Here is an 18,181-nt window from a genome sequence, read left to right as displayed (position 1 = left end):
CTAACCTGTCTGTCTAACTTGTCTGTCTGTCTAACCTGTCTGTCTGACCTGTCTGTCTGACCTGTCTGTCTGCAGGCCTGTCTGTCTAACCTGTCTGTCTGACCTGTCTGTCTGCAGGCCTGTCTGTCTAACCTGTCTGTCTGACCTGTCTGTCTGCAGGCCTGTCTGTCTAACCTGTCTGTCTAACTTGTCTGTCTGTCTAACCTGTCTGTCTGACCTGTCTGTCTGACCTGTCTGTCTGCAGGCCTGTCTGTCTGACCTGTCTGACCTGTCTGTCTGACCTGTCTGACCTGTCTGTCTGACCTGTCTGACCTGTCTGTCTGACCTGTCTGTCTGCAGGCCTGTCTGTCTGACCTGTCTGACCTGTCTGTCTGCAGGCCTGTCTGTCTAACCTGTCTGTCTGTCTAACTTGTCTGTCTGTCTAACCTGTCTGTCTGACCTGTCTGTCTGCAGGCCTGTCGATGATCCTCATGGTGATCATTCGTTATATCTCGGCGGTCCTCGTCTGGATCCTGACCTCGCTGGTCGTCCTCGGATCCCTCGGTGAGCTCACTTCCTGTTTGTCTTCCTGATGTCTGTTGATGTCTGATGTCTGTTGATGTCTGTTGATGTCTGTTGATGCCTGTTGATGTCTGATGCCTGTTGTCTGACTGTCTGTTGATGTCTGTTGTCTGATGTCTGTTGATGTCTGTCTGTTGATGTCTGATGTCTGTTGATTTCCGATGTCTGTTGATGTCTGATGTCTGTTGATGTCTGATGTCTGTTGATGTCTGATGTCTGTTGATGTCTGATGTCTGTTGATGTCTGATGTCTGTTGATGTCTGATGTCTGTTGATGTCTGTTGATGTCTGTTGATGCCTGTTGATGTCTGATGCCTGTTGTCTGACTGTCTGTTGATGTCTGTTGTTGTGTCTGTTGATGTCTGTCTGTCTGTTGATGTCTGATGTCTGTTGATTTCCGATGTCTGTTGATGTCTGATGTCTGTTGATGTCTGATGTCTGTTGATGTCTGATGTCTGTTGATGTCTGATGTCTGTTGATGTCTGATGTCTGTTGATGTCTGATGATGTCTGACTGTCTGTTGATGTCTGTTGATGTCTGTTGATGTCTGTTGATGTCTGATGCCTGTTGTCTGACTGTCTGTTGATGTCTGTTGTCTGATGTCTGTTGATGTCTGTCTGTTGATGTCTGTTGATGTCTGTTGATGTCTGACTGTCTGTTGATGTCTGATGTCTGTTGATGTCTGTCTGTCTGTTGATGTCTGATGTCTGTTGATGTCTGATGTCTGTTGATGTCTGTTGATGTCTGATGTCTGTTGATGTCTGATGTCTGTTGATGTCTGATGTCTGTTGATGTCTGATGATGTCTGATGTCTGTTGATGTCTGATGCCTGTTGATGTCTGTTGATGTCTGTTGATGTCTGTTGATGTCTGTTGATGTCTGATGCCTGACTGTCTGTTGATGTCTGTTGATGTCTGTTGATGTCTGTTGATGTCTGTTGATGTCTGATGTCTGTTGATGTCTGATGCCTGTTGTCTGACTGTCTGTTGATGTCTGTTGTCTGATGTCTGTTGATGTCTGTTGATGTCTGTTGATGTCTGTTGATGTCTGACTGTCTGTTGATGTCTGATGTCTGTTGATGTCTGTTGATGTCTGATGTCTGATGCCTGTTGTCTGACTGTTGATGTCTGTTGTCTGATGTCTGTTGATGTCTGTCTGTTGATGTCTGTTGATGTCTGTTGATGTCTGATGTCTGTTGATGTCTGTTGATGTCTGATGTCTGTTGATGTCTGTTGATGTCTGTTGATGTCTGTTGTCTGATGTCTGTTGATGTCTGTTGTCTGATGTCTGTTGATGTCTGATGTCTGTTGATGTCTGATGTCTGTTGATGTCTGTTGATGTCTGATGTCTGTTGATGTCTGATGTCTGTTGTCTGTTGATTTCCGATGTCTGTTGATGTCTGTTGATGTCTGTTGATGTCTGATGATGTCTGTTGATGTCTGATGCCTGTTGATGTCTGATGCCTGTTGATGTCTGATGCCTGTTGATGTCTGATGTCTGTTGATGTCTGTTGTCTGATGTCTGTTGATGTCTGTTGATGTCTGATGCCTGTTGATGTCTGATGCCTGTTGATGTCTGATGCCTGTTGATGTCTGATGTCTGTTGATGTCTGTTGTCTGATGTCTGTTGATGTCTGTTGATGTCTGATGCCTGTTGATGTCTGATGCCTGTTGATGTCTGATGTCTGTTGATGTATGTTGTCTGATGTCTGTTGATGTCTGTTGATGTCTGATGTCTGTTGATGCCTGTTGATGTCTGATGTCTGTTGATGTCTGATGTCTGTTGATGTCTGACTGTCTGTTGATGTCTGATGATGTCTGTTGATGTCTGATGATGTCTGTTGATGTCTGTTGATGTCTGATGTCTGTTGATGTCTGATGTCTGTTGATGTCTGTTGATGTCTGTTGATGTCTGTTGATGTCTGATGTCTGTTGATGTCTGATGATGTCTGTTGATGTCTGATGTCTGTTGATGTCTGATGATGTCTGATGTCTGTTGATATCTGATGTCTGTTGATGTCTGATGTCTGTTGATGTCTGATGCCTGTTGTCTGACTGTCTGTTGATGTCTGTTGTCTGATGTCTGTTGATGTCTGTCTGTTGATGTCTGTTGATGTCTGTTGATGTCTGACTGTCTGTTGATGTCTGATGTCTGTTGATGTCTGATGTCTGTTGATGTCTGTTGATGCCTGTTGTCTGACTGTCTGTTGATGTCTGATGTCTGTTGATGTCTGTTGATGTCTGTTGATGTCTGATGTCTGATGTCTGTTGATGTCTGATGCCTGTTGTCTGACTGTCTGTTGATGTCTGTTGTCTGATGTCTGTTGATGTCTGTCTGTTGATGTCTGTTGATGTCTGTTGATGTCTGACTGTCTGTTGATGTCTGATGTCTGTTGATGTCTGTTGATGTCTGTTGTCTGTTGATGTCTGTTGATTTCCGATGTCTGTTGATGCCTGTTGATGTCTGTTGATGTTTGATGTCTGTTGATGCCTGTTGATGTCTGTTGATTTCCGATGTCTGTTGATGCCTGTTGATGTCTGTTGATGTCTGATGTCTGTTGATGTCTGTTGATGTTTGATGTCTGTTGATGTCTGATGCCTGTTGATGTCTGATGCCTGTTGATGTCTGATGTCTGTTGTCTGATGTCTGTTGATGTCTGTTGATGTCTGATGTCTGATGTCTGTTGATGTCTGACTGTCTGTTGATGTCTGTTGATGTCTGATGTCTGTTGATGCCTGTTGATTTCCGATGTCTGTTGATGCCTGTTGATGTCTGATGTCTGTTGATGTCTGATGTCTGTTGATGTCTGATGTCTGTTGATCTCTGACTGTCTGTTGATGTCTGACTGTCTGTTGATGTCTGTTGATGTCTGATGTCTGTTGATGCCTGTTGATGTCTGTTGATGTTTGATGTCTGTTGATGTCTGATGCCTGTTGATGTCTGTTGATGTCTGTTGATGTCTGTTGATGTCTGTTGATTTCCGATGTCTGTTGATGCCTGTTTATGTCTGTTGATGTTTGATGTCTGTTGATGTCTGATGCCTGTTGATGTCTGTTGATGTCTGTTGATGTCTGATGTCTGTTGATGTCTCACTGTCGATGTCTGATGTCTGTTGTCTGATGTCTGTTGATGTCTGTTGTCTGTTGATGTCTGTTGATGTCTGATGTCTGTTGATGTCTGATGTCTGTTGATGCCTGACTGTAGGTTGATGTCTGATGTCTGTTGATGTCTGTTGATGTCTGATGTCTGTTGATGTCTGTTGATGTCTGATGCCTGTTGATGTCTGTCTGTTGATGTCTGTTGTTGTCTGTTGATGTCTGTTGTCTGTTGATGCCTGTTGATGTCTGTTTATGTCTGATGTCTGTTGTCTGTTGATGTCTGATGTCTGTTGATGTCTGACTGTCTGTTGTCTGATGTCTGTTGATGTCTGACTGTCTGTTGTCTGATGTCTGTTGATGTCTGTTGATGTCTGTTGATGTCTGATGTCTGTTGATGCCTGACTGTAGGTTGATGTCTGATGTCTGTTGTTGTCTGTTGATGTCTGATGTCTGTTGATGCCTGACTGTAGGTTGATGTCTGATGTCTGTTGTTGTCTGTTGATGTCTGATGTCTGTTGATGCTTGACTGTCTGTTGATGTCTGTTGATGTCTGTTGTCTGTTGATGCCTGACTGTAGGTTGATGTCTGATGTCTGTTGATGCCTGACTGTAGGTTGTCTGATGTCTGTTGATGTCTGTTGATGTCTGTTGATGTCTGATGTCTGTTGATGCCTGACTGTAGGTTGATGTCTGATGTCTGTTGTTGTCTGTTGATGTCTGATGTCTGTTGATGCCTGACTGTCTGTTGATGTCTGTTGATGTCTGTTGATGTCTGTTGATGTCTGTTGTCTGTTGATGCCTGACTGTAAGTTGATGTCTGATGTCTGTTGATGTCTGTTGATGTCTGATGTCTGATGTCTGTTGATGCCTGACTGTCTGTTGATGTCTGATGTCTGTTGATGTCTGTTGATGTCTGATGTCTGATGTCTGTTGATGCCTGACTGTCTGTTGATGTCTGTCTGTTGATGTCTGTTGATGTCTTGATGTCTGTTGTCTGTTGATGCCTGACTGTCTGTTGATGTCTGATGTCTGATGTCTGTTGATGCCTGATGTCTGTTGATGTCTGATGTCTGTTGATGTCTGATGTCTGTTGATGTCTGATGTCTGATGTCTGTTGATGCCTGATGTCTGTTGATGTCTGATGTCTGTTGATGTCTGTTGTCTGTTGATGCCTGACTGTCTGTTGATGTCTGATGTCTGATGTCTGTTGATGCCTGATGTCTGTTGATGTCTGATGTCTGTTGATGTCTGATGTCTGTTGATGTCTGATGTCTGTTGATGCCTGACTGTCTGTTGATGTCTGATGTCTGTTGATGTCTGTTGATGTCTGATGTCTGTTGATGCCTGACTGTCTGTTGATGTCTGATGATGTCTGTTGATGCCTGACTGTCTGTTGATGTCTGATGTCTGTTGATGCCTGACTGTCTGTTGATGTCTGATGTCTGTTGATGTCTGATGTCTGTTGATGTCTGTTGATGTCTGATGTCTGTTGATGCCTGACTGTCTGTTGATGTCTGATGTCTGTTGATGTCTGTTGATGTCTGATGTCTGTTGATGCCTGACTGTCTGTTGATGTCTGATGTCTGTTGATGTCTGATGTCTGTTGATGTCTGTTGATGTCTGATGTCTGTTGATGTCTGTTGATGTCTGATGTCTGTTGATGCCTGACTGTCTGTTGATGTCTGATGTCTGTTGATGTCTGTTGATGTCTGATGATGTCTGTTGATGCCTGACTGTCTGTTGATGTCTGATGTCTGTTGATGTCTGTTGATGTCTGATGTCTGTTGATGCCTGACTGTCTGTTGATGTCTGATGTCTGTTGATGTCTGTTGATGTCTGTTGATGTCTGATGTCTGTTGATGCCTGACTGTCTGTTGATGTCTGATGTCTGTTGATGTCTGTTGATTTCTGATGTCTGTTGATGCCTGACTGTCTGTTGATGTCTGATGTCTGTTGATGCCTGACTGTCTGTTGATGTCTGTTGATGTCTGATGTCTGTTGATGCCTGACTGTCTGTTGATGTCTGTTGATGTCTGTTGATGTCTGATGTCTGTTGATGCCTGACTGTAGGTTGATGTCTGATGTCTGTTGTTGTCTGTTGATGTCTGATGTCTGTTGATGCCTGACTGTCTGTTGATGTCTGTTGATGTCTGTTGATGTCTGTTGTCTGTTGATGCCTGACTGTAAGTTGATGTCTGATGTCTGTTGATGTCTGTTGATGTCTGATGTCTGATGTCTGTTGATGCCTGACTGTCTGTTGATGTCTGATGTCTGTTGATGTCTGTTGATGTCTGATGTCTGATGTCTGTTGATGCCTGACTGTCTGTTGATGTCTGTCTGTTGATGTCTGTTGATGTCTGTTGATGTCTGTTGATGTCTGTTGTCTGTTGATGCCTGACTGTCTGTTGATGTCTGATGTCTGATGTCTGTTGATGCCTGATGTCTGTTGATGTCTGATGTCTGTTGATGTCTGATGTCTGTTGATGTCTGATGTCTGATGTCTGTTGATGCCTGATGTCTGTTGATGTCTGATGTCTGTTGATGTCTGTTGTCTGTTGATGCCTGACTGTCTGTTGATGTCTGATGTCTGATGTCTGTTGATGCCTGATGTCTGTTGATGTCTGATGTCTGTTGATGTCTGATGTCTGTTGATGTCTGATGTCTGTTGATGCCTGACTGTCTGTTGATGTCTGTTGATGTCTGTTGATGTCTGATGTCTGTTGATGCCTGACTGTCTGTTGATGTCTGATGATGTCTGTTGATGCCTGACTGTCTGTTGATGTCTGATGTCTGTTGATGTCTGTTGATGTCTGATGATGTCTGTTGATGCCTGACTGTCTGTTGATGTCTGATGTCTGTTGATGCCTGACTGTCTGTTGATGTCTGATGTCTGTTGATGTCTGATGTCTGTTGATGTCTGTTGATGTCTGATGTCTGTTGATGCCTGACTGTCTGTTGATGTCTGATGTCTGTTGATGTCTGTTGATGTCTGATGTCTGTTGATGCCTGACTGTCTGTTGATGTCTGATGTCTGTTGATGTCTGATGTCTGTTGATGTCTGTTGATGTCTGATGTCTGTTGATGTCTGTTGATGTCTGATGTCTGTTGATGCCTGACTGTCTGTTGATGTCTGATGTCTGTTGATGTCTGTTGATGTCTGATGATGTCTGTTGATGCCTGACTGTCTGTTGATGTCTGATGTCTGTTGATGTCTGTTGATGTCTGATGTCTGTTGATGCCTGACTGTCTGTTGATGTCTGATGTCTGTTGATGTCTGTTGATGTCTGTTGATGTCTGATGTCTGTTGATGCCTGACTGTCTGTTGATGTCTGATGTCTGTTGATGTCTGTTGATGTCTGATGTCTGTTGATGCCTGACTGTCTGTTGATGTCTGATGTCTGTTGATGCCTGACTGTCTGTTGATGTCTGTTGATGTCTGATGTCTGTTGATGCCTGACTGTCTGTTGATGTCTGATGTCTGTTGATGTCTGTTGATGTCTGATGTCTGTTGATGTCTGTTGATGTCTGATGTCTGTTGATGTCTGATGTCTGTTGATGCCTGACTGTAGGTTGATGTCTGTTGATGTCTGATGTCTGTTGATGTCTGTTGATGTCTGATGTCTGTTGATGTCTGTTGATGTCTGATGTCTGTTGATGTCTGATGTCTGTTGATGCCTGACTGTCTGTTGATGTCTGTTGATGTCTGTTGATGTCTGATGTCTGTTGATGCCTGACTGTCTGTTGATGTCTGATGTCTGTTGATGTCTGTTGATGTCTGATGTCTGTTGATGTCTGATGTCTGTTGATGCCTGACTGTAGGTTGATGTCTGTTGATGTCTGATGTCTGTTGATGTCTGTTGATGTCTGATGTCTGTTGATGTCTGTTGATGTCTGATGTCTGTTGATGCCTGACTGTCTGTTGATGTCTGTTGATGTCTGTTGATGTCTGATGTCTGTTGATGCCTGACTGTCTGTTGATGTCTGTTGATGTCTGTTGATGTCTGATGTCTGTTGATGTCTGATGTCTGTTGATGCCTGACTGTAGGTTGATGTCTGTTGATGTCTGATGTCTGTTGATGCCTGACTGTCTGTTGATGTCTGTTGATGTCTGTTGATGTCTGATGTCTGTTGATGTCTGATGTCTGTTGATGCCTGACTGTAGGTTGATGTCTGATGTCTGTTGCTGTCTGTTGTTCTCAGCGGGGACCAGTGTGCTCTGGTGGCTCTACATCGACCACCGGCTGTATGGTAACACCACCGTCTCCATGGTTACCCCCCCGAAGCTGAAGGAGGCGTCTGGCGAGGAGGAAGCCGCGGCAACCGTCGCCAAGGACAACGGCCAGGCGCTGCTCGTCTACGCTGCCGCGGCAACCGTCTTCACCGTAAGATATTATACGTATACAGTACAGACCAAGCGTTAGGCCACACCTCCTCATTCAATGCGTTTCTTTTTTATTTTCATGACTATTTACATTGTAGATTCTCACTGAAGGCATCAAAACTATGAATGAACACATATGGAATTATGTACTTAACAAAAAAGTGTGAAATAACTGAAAACATGTCTTATATTTTAGATTCTTCAAAGTAGCCACCCTTTGCTCTGATTACTGCTTGGCATTCTCTTGATGAGCTTCCAGAGGTATCACCTGAAATGGTTTTCCAACAGTCTTGAAGGAGTTCCCTGAGATGTTAGCTCTTGTCGGCCCTTTTGCCTTCACTCTGTGGTCCAGCTCACCCCAAACCATCTTGATTGGGTTCAGGTCCGGTGCCTGTGGAGGCCAGGTCATCTGGCGCAGCACTCCATCACTCTCCTTCTTGGTCAAATAGCCCTTACACAGCCTGGAGGTGTGTTTGGGGTCATTGTCCTGTTGGAAAATAAATGATGGTCCAACTAAACGCAAACCGGATGGGATGTTGCTGCAGGATGCTGTGGTAGCCATGCTGGTTCAGTATGCCTTCAATTTGGAATAAATCCCCAACAGGGTCACCAGCAAAGCCCCCCCATCACCATCACACCTCCTCCTCCATGCTTCACGGTGGGAACCAGGCATGAAAGCCCCCCCCACCATCACACCTCCTCCTCCATGCTTCACGGTGGGAACCAGGCATGAAAGCCCCCCCACCATCACACCTCCTCCTCCATGCTTCATGGTGGGAACCAGGCATGAAAGCCCCCCCCCCACCATCACACCTCCTCCTCCATGCTTCACGGTGGGAACCAGGCATGAAAGCCCCCCACCATCACACCTCCTCCTCCATGCTTCACGGTGGGAACCAGGCATGGAGAATCCATCCGATCACCTTTTCTGGTGGTGGGAACCAAAGATCTCTAATTTGGACTCATCAGACTGAAGCACAGATTTCTAGGGCTGTGCAATTAATTGAATTTCGATTTCAATTTCGATTTTGGCTCCCAACGATCACCAAAATAGTATAATCGAGAAAAAAAACGATTATTTTGCCATGTTCTGTTTTGCAAGAACACTCTTATGTTGTCTTTTGTTCTGAATAACACACATCGGCCCCTCCCGAGGCCATAAACTCTCTGTGCCTGATGGTTGTGTGCGTATCCTCCGCTGGAATATAACAACTCAGCGTGAATAAAGATTTTTTTTGGAAATTGATTTATTTGAAACAGGGACAATGCACAAATAAACATTAAACTTGTTAAACAAGAGAATATGTCTTGGGCCAGGTTATAGCAACAATTGCTAATTTCCACCTGTAGTCCCTGGGCAGGTATGACAAATTTAAAACAAAACAATTTACAATTTTAAATAGAAAAAAGATGGCAGAAGGAGATCAGCCACAGCAGCGTTTTGGTGAGCAAAAAAGGCCAAACCAACTCGGTTGTCTGGGAGCAGCTAACGTTAGCTAACCCTGCGGCTGTGGTCCCTCTGCCCCCCCGCTGTAGTAAACAGTGTATTCCCCCGACACGCTGTATTCACTTCCTGTTTAAAACGTGTTCCAGCTTAGTTAGCATATAGGCCTACTGCTCAAAAACAACATGAAAAAACATATTAACCTTCCCTCAGCATTTAGTGTTGTTGTTAAACTGTATGTCAATGAGCAGGGACATTAAATCACAACATTATTTTTGGCACAATGTTTAGTAATGACAGTAGTAGTGGTCCTAGTGAGTAAAAATGTGATGTGAGATGCACATTGTGTTATGTATCTGGAATGGTTCATTAGCTGTGTAAATTATGTGTGATATCTGTAAAGCTGAATTTATTCTGATCCAAAGACTCTTTCTGTGAGATATAAGATTATACCCTGGACACTCTCCATTAGCTTAATAAGTAATCGTGTTAAATAATCGTGATATCAATATTGACCAAAATAATCGTGATTATTATTTTTTCCATAATCAAGCAGCCCTACAGATCTCCACTGGTCTAATGTCCATTCCTTGTGTTTCTTGGCCCAAACAAATCTCTTGTGCTTGTTGCCTCTCCTTAGCAGTGGTTTCCTAGCAGCTACTGGACCATGAAGGCCTGATTCAGTCTCCTCTAACAGTTGTTCTAGAGATGTGTCTGCTGCTAGAACATTCATCTGCTCTCTAATCTGAGCTGCTGTTAACTTGTGATTTCTGAGGCTGGTGACTCGGATGAACTTCTCCTCAGCAGCAGAGGTGACTCTTGGTCTTCCTTTCCTGGGGAGGTCCTCATGTGAGCCAGTTTCGTTGTAGCGCTTGATGGTTTTTGCGACTGCACTTGGGGACACATTCAAAGTTTTCGCACTTTTCCGGACTGACTGACCTTCATTTGTTAAAGTAATGATGGCCACTCGTTTCTCTTCACTTAGCTGATTGGTTCTTGCCATAATATGAATTCTAATAGTTGTCCAATAGGGCTGTCGGCTGTGTGTTAACCTGACTTCTGCACAACACAACTGATGGTCCCAACCCCATTAATAAGGAAAAAAAATCCACTAATTAACCCTGACAGGACACACCTGTGAAGGTAAAACCATTTCAGGTGACTACCTCATGAAGCTCATTGAGAGAACACCAAGGGTTTGCAGAGTTATCAAAAAAAGCAAAGGGTGACTACTTTGAAGAATCTAAAATATAAGACATGTTTTCAGTTATTTCACTTTGTTGTTAAGTACATAATTCCATATGTGTTCATTCATAGTTTTGATGTGTGTATGTATGTATATGTATGTGTGTGTGTATATATACACATATATATGTGTATATATATATATATATATATATATATATATATATATATATATATATATATATATATATATATATATATATATATATATATATATATATATATATATATATATATATGTGTGTATATATGTGTGTATATATTGTGTATATATATATATATATAGTGTGTATATATTGTGTTGCAGCTGATCCTGCTGCTGCTGATGCTCTTCATGAGGAAGCGCGTGGCTCTAACCGTGGCTCTGTTCTCCGTGGCGGGGAAGGTCTTCGTGACGCTGCCGCTGCTCTCGCTGCAGCCCTTCGTCACCTTCGGAGCCCTGCTGCTGTTCTGGAGCTACTGGAGCCTCACGCTGCTGTTCCTGGGGACCACAGGTCAGCCTCGTTCCCCCTGCTCCCTCATTCCCCCTGCTCCCTCATTCCCCCTGCTCCCTCATTCCCCCTGCTCCCTCACGCTCCTGTTCCTGGAGACCACAGGTCAGCCTCATTCCCCCTGCTCCCTCACGCTGTTGTTTCCCCACAGGTCCCTCATTCCCCTGCTCCCTCATTCCCCCTGCTCCCTCATTCCCCCTGCTCCCTCATTCCCCCTGCTCCCTCATTCCCCTGCTCCCTCATTCCCCTCATTTCCCCTGCTCTCTCACGCTGCTGTTCCTGGGGACCACAGGTCAGTCAGTCGCCTTTCCCCGTCTCATTCCCCCTGCTCTGGTGTTTCCCGTCTCATTCCCCTGCTCTGGTGTTCCCCCTCTCATTCCCCTGCTCTGGTGTTACCCCTCTCATTCCCCCTGCTCTGGTGTTACCCCTCTCATTCCCCCTGCTCTGGTGTTTCCCCTCTCATTCCCCTGCTCTGGTGTTTCCCCTCTCATTCCCCCTGCTCTGGTGTTCCCCCCTCTCATTCCCCCTGCTCTGAGTAACAGATATGTGTTCAGTTCTAATATATTAATATAATATTTAATAATAATAATTATTGTATTGTCTGCCCTCTGCTGGCGATCACACTGAACTGCAGCTTAAAAAAACATTTAGATTACATCCAGCAGAGCATGCTGGGAGTTGTAGTGTGAGGTAGTTTACATCCAGCAGAGCATGCTGGGAGTTGTAGTGTGAGGTAGTTTACATCCAGCAGAGCATGCTGGGAGTTGTAGTGTGAGGTAGTTTACATCCAGCAGAGCATGCTGGGAGCTGTAGTGTGAGGTAGTTTACATCCAGCAGAGCATGCTGGGAGCTGTAGTGTGAGGTAGTTTACATCCAGCAGAGCATGCTGGGAGCTGTAGTGTGAGGTAGTTTACATCCAGCAGAGCATGCTGGGAGCTGTAGTGTGAGGTAGTTTACATCCAGCAGAGCATGCTGGGAGCTGTAGTGTGAGGTAGTTTACATCCAGCAGAGCATGCTGGGAGCTGTAGTGTGAGGATGTTTACATCCAGCAGAGCATGCTGGGAGCTGTAGTGTGAGGTAGTTTACATCCAGCAGAGCATGCTGGGAGCTGTAGTGAGAGGATAACATCCAGCAGAGCATGCTGGGAGCTGTAGTGTGAGGTAGTTTACATCCAGCAGAGCATGCTGGGAGCTGTAGTGTGAGGTAGTTTACATCCAGCAGAGCATGCTGGGAGCTGTAGTGAGAGGATAACATCCAGCAGAGCATGCTGGGAGCTGTAGTGTGAGGTAGTTTACATCCAGCAGAGCATGCTGGGAGCTGTAGTGTGAGGATGTTTACATCCAGCAGAGCATGCTGGGAGCTGTAGTGAGAGGATAACATCCAGCAGAGCATGCTGGGAGCTGTAGTGTGAGGTAGTTTATATCCAGCAGAGCATGCTGGGAGCTGTAGTGAGAGGATAACATCCAGCAGAGCATGCTGGGAGCTGTAGTGTGAGGTAGTTTACATCCAGCAGAGCATGCTGGGAGCTGTAGTGTGAGGATAACATCCAGCAGAGCATGCTGGGAGCTGTAGTGTGAGGATAACATCCAGCAGAGCATGCTGGGAGCTGTAGTGTGAGCTGTGTGTTGTTCTGGCTGTGCAGGGAACCCGGTCCAGAACGAGGAGACGGGTCTGACAGAGTTCCGGCTGACGGGCCCGCTGCAGTACCTGACCTGGTACCACGCGGTCGGGCTGGTCTGGATCACCGAGTTCATCCTGGCCTGCCAGCAGATGACCGTGGCCGGCGCCGTGGTTACCTACTACTTCACCAGGTCTGTACAGATGGCTCCAAAATCACCATCACCAAACTACACCAGACTCCATGTAAATAATCAGGACTTTTATCATCATAAAACACACTTCACTCAAAGTGGACAGAAACTAAATAAAACTACCAAAAGCCGTCTTGGTTCATTTTTCCACTGTTCCAACAATCACCACTCTGGTTTGGTTGAAATAAACCCTTAATTCACCCATTTACATGTGGAGATATGCTGTCTCTATACACGCTAAAAGTCCTGATTATTTACATGGAGTCTGGTGGAGATATGCTGGCTCTATACACGCTACAAGTCCTGATTATTTACATGGAGTCTGGTGGAGATATGCTGGCTCTATACACACTAAAAGTCCTGATTATTTACATGGAGTCTGGTGGAGATATGCTGGCTCTATACATACTGAAAGTCCTGATTATTTACATGGAGTCTGGTGGAGATATGCTGGCTCTATACACGCTAAAAGTCCTGATTATTTACATGGAGTCTGGTGGAGATATGCTGGCTCTATACACGCTAAAAGTCCTGATTATTTACATGGAGTCTGGTGGAGATATACTGGCTCTATACACGCTAAAAAGTCCTGATTATTTACATTGAGTCTGGTGGAGATATGCTGGCTCTATACACGCTAAAAAGTCCTGATTATTTACATGGAGTCTGGTGGAGATATGCTGGCTCTATACACGCTACAAGTCCTGATTATTTACATGGAGTCTGGTGGAGATATGCTGGCTCTATACACGCTAAAAGTCCTGATTATTTACATGGAGTATGGTGGAAATATGCTGGCTCTATACATACTGAAAGTCCTGATTATTTACATGGAGTCTAGTGGAAATATGCTGGCTCTATACACACTAAAAGTCCTGATTATTTACATGGAGTCTGGTGGAAATATGCTGGCTCTATACATACTGAAAGTCCTGATTATTTACATGGAGTCTGGTGGAGATATGCTGGCTCTATACACGCTAAAAGTCCTGATTATTTACATGGAGTCTGGTGGAGATATGCTGGCTCTATACACGCTAAAAAAGTCCTGATTATTTACATGGAGTCTGGTGGAAATATGCTGGCTCTATACACGCTAAAAGTCCTGATTATTTACATTGAGTCTGGTGGAGATATGCTGGCTCTATACACGCTAAAAGTCCTGATTATTTACATGGAGTCTGGTGGAGATATGCTGGCTCTATACACGCTAAAAGTCCTGATTATTTACATGGAGTATGGTGGAAATATGCTGGCTCTATACATACTGAAAGTCCTGATTATTTACATGGAGTCTAGTGGAAATATGCTGGCTCTATACACACTAAAAGTCCTGATTATTTACATGGAGTCTGGTGGAAATATGCTGGCTCTATACATACTGAAAGTCCTGATTATTTACATGGAGTCTGGTGGAGATATGCTGGCTCTATACACGCTAAAAAGTCCTGATTATTTACATGGAGTCTGGTGGAGATATGCTGGCTCTATACACGCTAAAAGTCCTGATTATTTACATGGAGTCTGGTGGAAATATGCTGGCTCTATACACGCTAAAAGTCCTGATTATTTACATGGAGTCTAGTGGAAATATGCTGGCTCTATACACACTAAAAGTCCTGATTATTTACATGGAGTCTGGTGGAGATATGCTGGCTCTATACACGCTAAAAGTCCTGATTATTTACATGGAGTCTGGTGGAGATATGCTGACTCTATACACGCTAAAAGTCCTGATTATTTACATGGAGTCTGGTGGAGATATGCTGGCTCTATACACGCTAAAAGTCCTGATTATTTACATGGAGTCTGGTGGAGTTTGGTGATGGTGATTTCGGGGCTGTTTCATGTTAAACTAAAAGGATCTTACTCTTTAACTAAAAGGTCTATCTCTGTAGGGATCCATCCCATAATGTTGTCAGACACTTAGAATAATAATCTGGTTGTGAAGTACAGAACTTACCGTTTACCGTGGACTCTGTTTCAGGGATAAGAACCGTCTCCCGGTGACTCCCATCCTGTCGTCGGTGCTGCGGCTGGTCCGGTATCACCTAGGAACCGTTGCTAAGGGAGCCTTCATCATCACGTTGGTCAAGATCCCCCGACTCATCCTCATGTACCTGCACAACCAGCTCAAAGGAAAGGTACACCACCTGATCACACACAGCTGGGGATCTCTGCTGCAGCTCTGGGGTTGGGCATCGAGAGCCGATTTCCTACTTTCGTTTGGAGGATTTGGGTTCAAATCTGATCTCGGCTTCAAAATGTAATCATGATGATTTAATTTAAATTTAATTGTTGTGTTGCAGCCATGGAGCTCAGTAAGTGATTCTCTAGCGGAAGCTTTATTTTGCAACCCAGCTTTTGAATCAAAATAAAACTTTCCTCTTATTTGTGAAATCAGCATGTGACCCGTTTCAACTCCACCCTCAAAGAATCAGAATCAAGAATCAATAAGAACCGGAATCAGAAGGAACCAGAATCATTAAAATCTAAACGATGCCCAACCCCAACTCGCTGTCTGTTTTCTTAAAGGTGTCCTGCCACACATACTACAGGAAAAAATGCCTTGGTTACCTTATTTCAAGCCATTCTAGTGTGGTATATACTAGAGCTGGGCGATATATCGATAGTATATCAATATCGTGATATGACATAAGTGCCTTGTCCTGGTTGTAATGCCTGTATTACAGTAAAGTGATGCCATTGTTTGAATTTACCCCACTGTTCTAGCTTTTCTATTATTCACCTTTACCCACTTAGTCATTATATCCTCATTAATGGTGATTATTTATCTAAAATCTCATTAAGTAAATATTTTCTTTTAAGCACCAATTGTCAACACTACAACATCGATATTGAGGTATTTGGTCAACAATATCGTGGTATCAGATTTTTTTCCATATCGCCCAGCTCTAGTATATATATAGCCTGCAGGAAGACTCGGCTTGATTTCTGCCACTTCTCATTAATATTCAACGAGCTGAGCTGCTTGAATCTGATTGGCTAACAGCTGTCCAATGAGAGCCTGGCTGTCAGAATCCTTTAGCCAGCCCAACTGGGCGAGCTCATGAATAGTAATGAGCTCAGGCAGCATGATGTCACAGATTTCACAATATACAAGTAAAAACATGTCTCTGTGGTCAGGAGAACACCTGCTGAAGACCTGTCTCTCTACCCTGTCTGTCTCTCTAACCTGTCTGTCTCTCTAACCTGTCTGTCTCTCTAACCTGTCTGTCTCTCTAACCTGTCTGTCTCTCTGTGATCAGGAGAATGCCTGTGCTCGCTGTCTGCTGAAGACCTGTATCTGCTGTCTGTGGTGTTTGGAGAAGTGCCTCAACTATCTCAATCAGGTATTACCTGTCTCTCTCTCTAACCTGTCTCTCTCTCTAACCTGTCTCTCTCTCTAACCTGTCTGTCTGTCTCTGTAACCTGTCTGTCTGTCTTTCTCTCTCTCTCTCTAACCTGTCTCCCTCTTTACCTGTCTCTCTCTCTCTACCGGTCTCCCTCTCTAACCTGTCTCTCTCTAACCTGTCTCCCTCTCTACCTGTCTCTCTCTCTCTACCGGTCTCCCTCTCTAACCTGTCTCCCTCTCTACCTGTCTCCCTCTCTAACCTGTCTCTTTCTCTAACCTGTCTCTCTCTCTAACCTGTCTGTCTGTCTCTGTAACCTCTCTGTCTTTCTCTCTCTCTCTAACCTGTCTCCCTCTTTACCTGTCTCTCTCTCTCTACCGGTCTCCCTCTCTAACCTGTCTCTCTCTAACCTGTCTCCCTCTCTACCTGTCTCTCTCTCTACCTGTCTCCCTCTCTAACCTGTCTGTCTCTCTACCTGTCTCCCTCTCTAACCTTTCTGTCTCTCTACCTGTCTCCCTCTCTAACATGTCTCTCTACCTGTGTCCCTCTCTCCCTGTCTCTCTCTAACCTGTCTCCCTCTTTACCTGTCTCTCTCTCTACCTGTCTGTCTCTCTAACCTGTCTCTCTCTCTAACCTGTCTCTCTCTCTAACCTGTCTCCCTCTCTAACCTGTCTCTCTACCTGTCTCCCTCTCTCCCTGTCTCTCTCTAACCTGTCTCCCTCGTTACCTGTCTCTCTCTCTACCTGTCTGTCTCTCTAACCTGTCTCCCTCTCTAACCTGTCTGTCTCTCTGTTATTACCCAGAATGCCTCCCTCTCTAACCTGTCTGTCTCTCTGTTATTACCCAGAATGCCTCCCTCTCTAACCTGTCTGTCTCTCTGTTATTACCCAGAATGCCTCCCTCTCTAACCTGTCTGTCTCTCTGTTATTACCCAGAATGCCTCCCTCTCTAACCTGTCTGTCTCTCTGTTATTACCCAGAATGTCTCCCTCTCTAACCTGTCTGTCTCTCTGTTATTACCCAGAATGCCTCCCTCTCTAACCTGTCTGTCTCTCTGTTATTACCCAGAATGCCTCCCTCTCTAACCTGTCTGTCTCTCTGTTATTACCCAGAATGCCTCCCTCTCTAACCTGTCTGTCTCTCTGTTATTACCCAGAATGCCTCCCTCTCTAACCTGTCTGTCTCTCTGTTATTACCCAGAATGCCTCCCTCTCTAACCTGTCTGTCTCTCTGTTATTACCCAGAATGCCTCCCTCTCTAACCTGTCTGTCTCTCTGTTATTACCCAGAATGCCTCCCTCTCTAACCTGTCTGTCTCTCTGTTATTACCCAGAATGCCTCCCTCTCTAACCTGTCTGTCTCTCTGTTATTACCCAGAATGCCTCCCTCTAACCTGTCTCTCTCTGTTATTACCCAGAATGCCTCCCTCTCTAACCTGTCTGTCTCTCTGTTATTACCCAGAATGCCTCCCTCTCTAACCTGTCTGTCTCTCTGTTATTACCCAGAATGCCTCCCTCTCTAACCTGTCTGTCTCTCTGTTATTACCCAGAATGCCTCCCTCTCTAACCTGTCTCTCTCTGTTATTACCCAGAATGCCTCCCTCTCTAACCTGTCTGTCTCTCTGTTATTACCCAGAATGCCTATGCAGCGACAGCTATCAACAGCACCAGTTTCTGTACGTCAGCTCGTGATGCCTTCGTGATCCTGGTGGAGAACGCGCTCCGCATCGCTACGATCAACGCTATCGGGGACTTCGCCCTCTTCCTGGGAAGGTCTGTCTCTGGGGGCAGTCTCTCTGGGG

The 18,181-nt window shown here is 44.7% G+C and overlaps 1 pseudogene; it reads left to right on the top strand.

The window, feature by feature from the left end:
* Positions 1-18,181, top strand: part of LOC114563397 (choline transporter-like protein 1) — a 45,106-nt pseudogene that overhangs the window by 18,985 nt on the left and 7,940 nt on the right.

This window comes from Perca flavescens, chromosome 10 (assembly GCF_004354835.1).
Source record: "Perca flavescens isolate YP-PL-M2 chromosome 10, PFLA_1.0, whole genome shotgun sequence".
In the NCBI taxonomy this organism is placed as follows: Eukaryota; Metazoa; Chordata; class Actinopteri; order Perciformes; family Percidae; genus Perca; species Perca flavescens.
This window is presented reverse-complemented; position numbering and strand designations above follow the sequence as displayed.